At 40.8% G+C, this 7,896-nt stretch overlaps 1 pseudogene; it reads left to right on the forward strand.

Moving 5' to 3' along the window:
- The first annotated feature begins 1,672 nt into the window (after window positions 1-1,672).
- Window positions 1,673-3,000, forward strand: LOC107513280 (annotated as a pseudogene).
- The last annotated feature ends 4,896 nt before the right edge of the window (window positions 3,001-7,896 follow it).

Raw genomic sequence — 7,896 nt, forward strand, 5'->3', positions numbered from 1 at the left:
CAAGCTGCTTCTAGTGATTTATTCCATTCAAACGGGCTGTCTTGGCTCCTGATGTGAACTGTCATAAAATCTTTCAAAGGCTCACAAAACCCAAAGGAGCAGCATCTGGCCTCAGTGCGCCCTGTACGTCTTTTTTGAGTATCCCCAACCCCCACACCAGTGGCAGCCAGCCTCATTTTCTGACTTGGACCCCTTGGTGCCTATAAGCCCAGCACAGGTGGCAGGTATGTGTGGATTGCTTGGTGACTCTTGCTAGGTGGCCCCCAAGGTACACAGGCTGTAGCTGAACTTAGCCTGCAGCTTGACGCCTCCCAGGTCTGTGTCAAGGGTTACCACAGGACATCTACTACATAAAGCAATTCTGCTAAGACCAGGAGACTTAGGAGCCCTACCTAATACATACAAACAGACCCTGGGAGGCAGCCAAAATGGAGAGACAAAGAAGCACATCCCACTTGAAAAAAACAGAACAAAGCTCCAGAAAAAGAATTCACTTTTGGAGACAAGCACTATACCAGATGCAGGGTTCAAAACACTCGTTATAAGGATGCTCAAAGAACTTAGGGGAAGAGTAGATGAACTCAGTGAGAACTTTATCAAAGAGATAAAAAACATATAAATGGAGATGGAAAACAGAGGGAGCCAATCAGAAATGAAGAATACAATATCTGAGATGAAGAGTACATTAAAGGGAATCAACAGAGTGGATGAAATGAAAGCTTGAATCAGTAACACAGAGGATGGGGTAGCAGAATGCATCCAATCAGAATAGCAATAATAAAAAAGAATCAAAAATAAATAAATAAAGATAGTTTAAGAAGACTCTGGGACAACGTCCAGCATAACAACATTCTCATCATAGGGGTACCAGAAGGAAAAAAGAGAGAGCAAGGAATTGAAAACTATTTAAAGAGATAATGATGGAAAACTTCCCTAACCTAGTGAGAGAATAGACATACAATCCCAGGAAGTTCAGAGAGTCCCAAACAAGATGAACCCAAAGAGGCCCACACCAAGACACAACATAATGAAAATGTCAAGGGTTAAATTCAAAGACAAAATCATAAAAGCAGCAAGAAAAAAGCAATTAATTACATACAAAGTAACACCCATAAGACTGTCAACCGACTTCTCAACAGAAACTTTACAGGCCAGAAGGGCTGGGCACAAAATATTCAAAGTGATGAAAAACCCAGGATCCACAACCAAGATTACCTTACCCAGCAAAGCTATCATTTAGAATGAAAGGACAGATAAAGATCTTCCCAGACAAGAAAAAGCTAAAAGAGTTTATCACCACCAAGCCAGTATTACAGGAAATGTTGGAGGAACTTCTTTAAGAAGAAAAAAATATGTATCAAAGGTCTAAATAAAGAATGGCAATAACTACATATCTATCAACGAGTACTTCAAATGAAAAAAAAGGATTAAATGCTCCAATCAAAAGGAAGGGTGGCTGAATGGATAAGAAAACAAGACCCTTACATATATTGCCTATAAGAGAGTCACTTCAGAATATAAAACACACACAGCACTCAGAACCTTCCTGCCTCTGCATTCAGACCTCGCTGCTCCAGCCTCCGGGGCACTCCCATCCTTCTATCCTGTGGCAAGCAACAGAGAAAAAAATTACACATTTTCTTGCCCCATACACAGCTATAGGCAAGCAAAACAATTTTAATTTTAACTATGAGGGAAATCATGCCCATTCAGGCTGGCCAGTGCTGCAACCAGATCGATGCTGATTTGTGGGAGGTGATCAGTGATGAACATGGCATCAACCCCACCGGCACCTACCACAGGGACAGTGACCTGCAGTTGAATTACATCCGTGCGTTACAATGAAGCCGCAGGTATAAAATATGTTCCATGTGCTATTTTGGTGGATCCAGAACCCGGGACCATGGACTCCGTTCAATCGGGTCCTTTTGGCCAGATCTTCAAACCAGACAACTTTGCTTTCAGTCAGCCTGGGGCAGACAACAACTGGGCCAGGGGCCACTACACAGAGGGGGCTGAAGTGGTTGACTCGGTCCTGTGCGTGGTACGGAAGGAGCCTGAGAGCTGTGACTGCCAGCAGGGCTTCCAGTTGGCACATTCACTGGTTGGAGGCATAGGATCTGGATTGGGCACCTTCCTCATCAGCAAGATCTGTGAAGAGTATCCTGACCACATCATGAACACCTTCAGTGGGGTGCCTTCACCCAAAATGTCCAACACTATAGTTAAGACCTACAACGCCGCCCTGTCTGCCCATCAATTGGTAGAGAACACTGATGAGACCTATTGCATTGATAATGAGGCCCTTTACAACATCTGCTTTCACGCCCTCAAGTTGACCATACCAACCCACAGGGACCTGAGCCACCTTGACTGAGCCACCATGAGTGGTGTCACCACCTGCCTCGGCTTCTCTGGGCAGCTCAGTGCTGACCTCCACAAACTGGCAGTCAACACAGTGCCCTTCCTGCAACTCCACTCCCTCATGCCTGGCTTTGCCCGCCTAACCAGCCATGGAAGCCAGCAGTATCCGGCCCTCACTATGCCTGAACTCACCCAACAATTATCTGATGCCAAGAACATGACGCCTATGACCGCCACAATGGCCAGTACCTCACTGTGGCTGCTGTCTTCCGTGGACGGATGTCCATGAAAGAGGTAGATGAGCAGATGCTCAATGTGCAAAACAAGAATAGCAGCTACTTCGTGAAATGGATCCCCAACGATGTCGAGACAGGGGTCTGTGACATCTCACCCCGGGGCCTGAAGATGCCGGTCACCTTTGTTGGCAACAGCGCAGCCATCCAGGAGCTGTTCAAGTGCATCTCAGAGCAGTTCATGGCCACGTTCCGGTGCAAGGCCTTCCTGCACTGGTACACAGGTGAAGGCATGGACGAAATGGAGTTCACCGAGGCCGAGGTCATTCATGCACCAGCAGTACCAGGACACCACCACAGAGAGGAGGAGGAATTCGGTGAGGAGGCAGAAGAGGAAGTCTGAAGCCAAGCCCCATCATTCAGACTTCTCAGTTCCCTCAGCTTTCAACTGCCCTTTCCTTTTTCTTTTTTCTTTTAGGGGGGTTCTAGAACAGTGCCTGGCACATAGCAGACATTTAATAAATATTCATTGTTTGTTGAATGCCTCCCCTCTTTCCACTCTGGGAAACCTTGTATTTCCTTCTGGTGCCCATTCCTCCCATCTGTCCAGTTAATATTTCCTCCCTTTGTCTTCAAGATAATTTCCCAAGAAGCTGGGTCTCATCCAAATCACATTTAGAGCCATGTGCTGAAAACCCAGATGGATGGCCACCATCCTAAGTCCTTGCGGTAAGGAAACCCCCCTAACTGTAGCAGGGAGAAGTCCCTAGGAGGAAGGGGTGGGGTTTCCCATCTAGAGCAGTTTTAATGGGATCCAAGCTATTAAACCCCTGGTTTCCAGGTATTGCTCCTCTCAGCTTTGGGGGAGGCATTAACAGTACTATCTTCATTCCCACTCTCTCTCTAGGCTCTAGATCTGTTTTTAGAGGTCTAGCCCACTCTTGTCAAGTGGGAGGTTTCCCTCTTCCACTTTACCTCTCACATTGGATCCCTTCCTTTAGTTAGAGAAGGGAGTTAAGTTGGGAGAGAGATCAGCCTGGGTCCCTAAGCCCCACTTTTCTTACCCAAAAAAAGGAAAGTAAGTCTTGTATGTATATGGGAAAATATGTACTACCATCTAAACATCCGAGTCATCCCTCAGAGGGGACTGTATACCATCTTTTGGCAACGTCCCCCCATCTCTTTTTGTTGTTGCCTTTTCCTCCGCTCCCCTGGATTTTGTCCAATCTTACACTTCAAATCTCTATTTTGTGTTGAACTTTTTTCATATTGAAAAAATGCCATTGCCCCAAAGCCAAAGATAAATGAAAATTCACACACACACACACACACACACACACACGAAAAGTAAAGAGATGGAAAAATATATTTCATGATAGACCTAGAGAGTAGTGTGCTGAATGGAGTAAGACAAATGTCATATGGTTGCACACAGATGTGGAATCTAAAGAACAAAACAAACAAAAAAGCAAAAACAAACTTACAGATACAGAGAACATTTTGAGGGTTATCAGCTGGGAGGGGTTTTGGGGGGAGTGAGTGAAAAAGGGGGAAGGGATCTAGAAGCACAAATTGATAGTTACAAAATGGTCATGGAGACATAAAATATAGCAAGGAATATCGACAATAATATTGTGATAACTATGCACAATGTCAGAGGGGCACTAGATTTATTGGAGTGATCACTTTGTGAGTAATATAGATGTCTAATCACTATGTTGTACACATGAAACTAATACAGTATGGTATGCCAACTATAACTGAAAAATAAAAAATTATTACTAATTTTAAGTAAAAGCTATCTATGGAAGGGGGGAAAATATATGATGAGCAGTTAATATCCAAAACATACAAGTAACTCATACGATTCAATAACAAAAATAAATAACTCAATTTTAAAATGCACAAAGGACCTGATAGACATTTTTCAAAGAAGATATACAAATGGCCAACAGGTACATGAAAAGATGCTCGACATTACTAATCATTATGAAATACAAACCAAAAGCATCATGAGATATATCATCTCACACCCATTAGAATGTCTATTGTCAAAAAGACAAGAGATAACATGCTGGCAAGAATATCGAAAAAGAGAACCCTTGCACACTGTTAGTGGCAATATAAAATGTTTCAGCCAATGTGGAAAACTGTATAGAAGTTCCTTTGGATCTTAAAAATAGAACAAACATGATCCAGCATATATATACACAAATGAAATAAAATCAGGATCTCAAAGAGGTATCTGCTCTCTTCTTATCACAGCAACATTTCAACAATATCCAAGGAATGAAAACAACCTAAGTATCTGTCAATGGGTGAATGGATCAAAAAATGTGATACATATACATAATGCAATATTGTTCAGTAATAAAAAAGGAAATCCTGTCATTTGCAATAGCATGGATAAAACTGGAACGCATTATGCTAAATGAAAAAAGCCAGCCAAAGGAAGACAAGTATTGCATGGTCAATTCTATTTCTATTTGGGATCTAAAAAAAAAAAAATTTTAATTTAAATTTTAAATTTGAACTCATAGAAACAGAGTAGAATGGTGATTGTCATGGGCTGGATGGTGGGGAAAGTAAACAGAGGCTAGTAAAGGATACAAACTTTCAGTTACAAGATGAATAACGTCTGAGAACCTAATGTATAACAAGTACAGATGATAACATTGGTGTGATCAAAATTTGGTAAGAGTGGAACTTAAATGTTCTCACAAAAAATGTAAATATGTGAGATAATTGATAATTAACTAGAGACGGAATCCTTTCACACTGTGTGTGTGAATCAAATCATGCTGCACTTTAAATATCTTACCATTTTATCTGTCAATTGTTCCTTAATGAAATGAAAAAATAAAAATCTTTGATTTCTCTGAACAAAGAAACAATTATAAGTAACAGTTGAAGTCATGGGTAAATGTTGTCGCCTAGAGAAAATTCATAGAGCAAATGACAGAGGATGGATTCTTGAGGAGACATTGCATTTAACATGTACGATAACTAGGTACGATCACACTAAGCCAAATGGTATTTAAATTCAACCGTAATATCTTTTAAGTATTTTTGACACTGAAAAATATTAATATACTTAACTGAAGCAAATACAAACTATACATGAATCAGTATTTGGAATAACAAACTTATAAATCTCTCTTTTCTCCCTCCCCATGGTCCTGGTCTTACGTGAGACAGCTGAAGACAAAGAGGGTGGTGATTCTCTTACGTGTTATCTTTTGCCACCACTGCTGCCTTGCAGGTTTTCTATTTCTATGAGCTGAATCTCAGCCACTCTGCTCTTTCAACGGATCACCACAGCCCGTTTCCTGTTGGGAAGATTAGGAAAGAAATGGAAGACTCTTACTTTCCTGCATTTCTGGGGTCTACCTTCATTTCCCTCTCTTTTGTTTTTTCAGGCCAGAGAGCCACGTCCAGTTTCTTTAAACTTTTTTCCTTTTCCTAGCTTTCCAACCAATTCTCCAAACAGTGTCTTCCCAGCTAGTCTTCCAATTACGCCTTGTCCTTTGAAATATTTGTACACTGTAATTCCAAGAGCTGGGACAAGAAAAGTTTATTTTCTTTTTAAATTTAAGGTCAAAGGTAAAGTTGGATCATTGCCAAAAAACATCTCTGCAGCGCTCTGCACCATTTCTTGCCACTGCAGACAGAGCTGGTGCAAGACCCAGAGGCAGGATGCCAAGCCTGATGGAGCAGAGGAAGAAAGTGATGTCTAGAAAACAGCTGAGTGTGGAAGCAGAGTAGTAGGAAATGGACATTCATGACTAATGTGTAAATTTTTGACCACTATATTAACATATTAATCAGAACCATCTAGCTCAATAAATACATACTGTATGTTGAAGTTAAGATTTTTGATTTGAAAATTACTAATGGTATTATTACCAGTTTCTACAAAGCTCCTTAAATATAAAAGGATGCTTGTCAGCTAACTGCTGTTTCAAATATATTTCACTGAAATTTGCTTCTTTTTTTTGACCATTTTTTTCATCGCTCTGCTCTGACTTTCAGCTCTGGTTAACTGATCTCAACTGATCTTTTTTCCTGACAGAAGAGGAGAGGAAAGCATTAGAAGCCTGGGCCTCTGAACAGTCATCTATTATCCGCTGAAGATTTGGCAGATACAGAAGGGGAAATCAGGCTGCAGGGTCTTTATCTGACCTTCACTGTTTCTATCTATTTTAGGTTAGAAAGGGTTATAGCAGTTAGGACTATTTCATGTAGCATGTCATGAATTCTGAGAGTTATGCAAAACCATAAAGGCAGACTTCAGAAACAGTGGGGTTCATATAGCATCCTGTGATCACTTCCTCCTCCTTCCCTAATTGTTCAAAATGTTGTGTTAAATCTGTGTTAAATACAACTTACACTTCTAGCGATGACAGAAGTTTCATGAAATTATAAAAATGAAATTGGAGAGTTCTCAGAGGTCCTCAATCTAATTTAAATAACATTGGACAAGAAGACATACAATATAAAACAATAAACAGAATAATCTTTTGCATGTAGTCTAGTAAAGCCTTTGCTAGTAATTTACCACAAATCTTTGGCCAGGAGTTCTGACTCGACTAAGACATATCCAGTTTTGATGACCTTTATGGTGACCTTTATGACAATCTGTGATTGAATTGCATCATCCAAAATTCATATGTTGAAGCCCTAATCTCCAATGTCAAGATATTTGGAGATAGAGACTTTGAGAGATAATTAAAGTCACCTGAGGTCATGAGGGTGGGGCCCTCATGATGGAATCAGTAGCTTTGTGAGAAGAGAAAGAGAAAAGGTGGCCATCTGTAAGCCAAGGAGAGGGCTCTCACCAAAACCAATCAGCCAGCTCCTTGATCTTGGACTTTCCAGCCTCTACAACTATAAAAAACAAATGTCTGTTGTTCAAGCCACCCAGTGTATGGTATTTTGTTTCAGCATCTCAAGAAGACTAACACAATGTCCGGGTGGAAAAATAACATGCTTAAAAAGGAGTAACAAAAATCACCAAAGATCATTTAAATTATGTCCCAAAGTTACCTTAATTGTGCCTAGATGGAAACAGTATCACATGAAGGCACAGTAAATGTTATCTCTCCCCTTTGACTCCCATATTTAATTCATAACAATCTCTATTAACTCTATCACCAAATAACCAAATATAAATCCAAACACTTCATTCTACTAAAGCCACCATCGTCTTTCACCCAGATAGTGCAGTAACCTCCCTACATGTCTCCCAGCTTCATTTCTGAACCATTCTCCCCACAGCAGTCAGAGTGGCCTTTTGAAA

This window comes from Rousettus aegyptiacus, unplaced genomic scaffold (assembly GCF_014176215.1).
Source record: "Rousettus aegyptiacus isolate mRouAeg1 unplaced genomic scaffold, mRouAeg1.p scaffold_m13_p_2, whole genome shotgun sequence".
Lineage (NCBI taxonomy): Eukaryota > Metazoa > Chordata > Mammalia > Chiroptera > Pteropodidae > Rousettus > Rousettus aegyptiacus.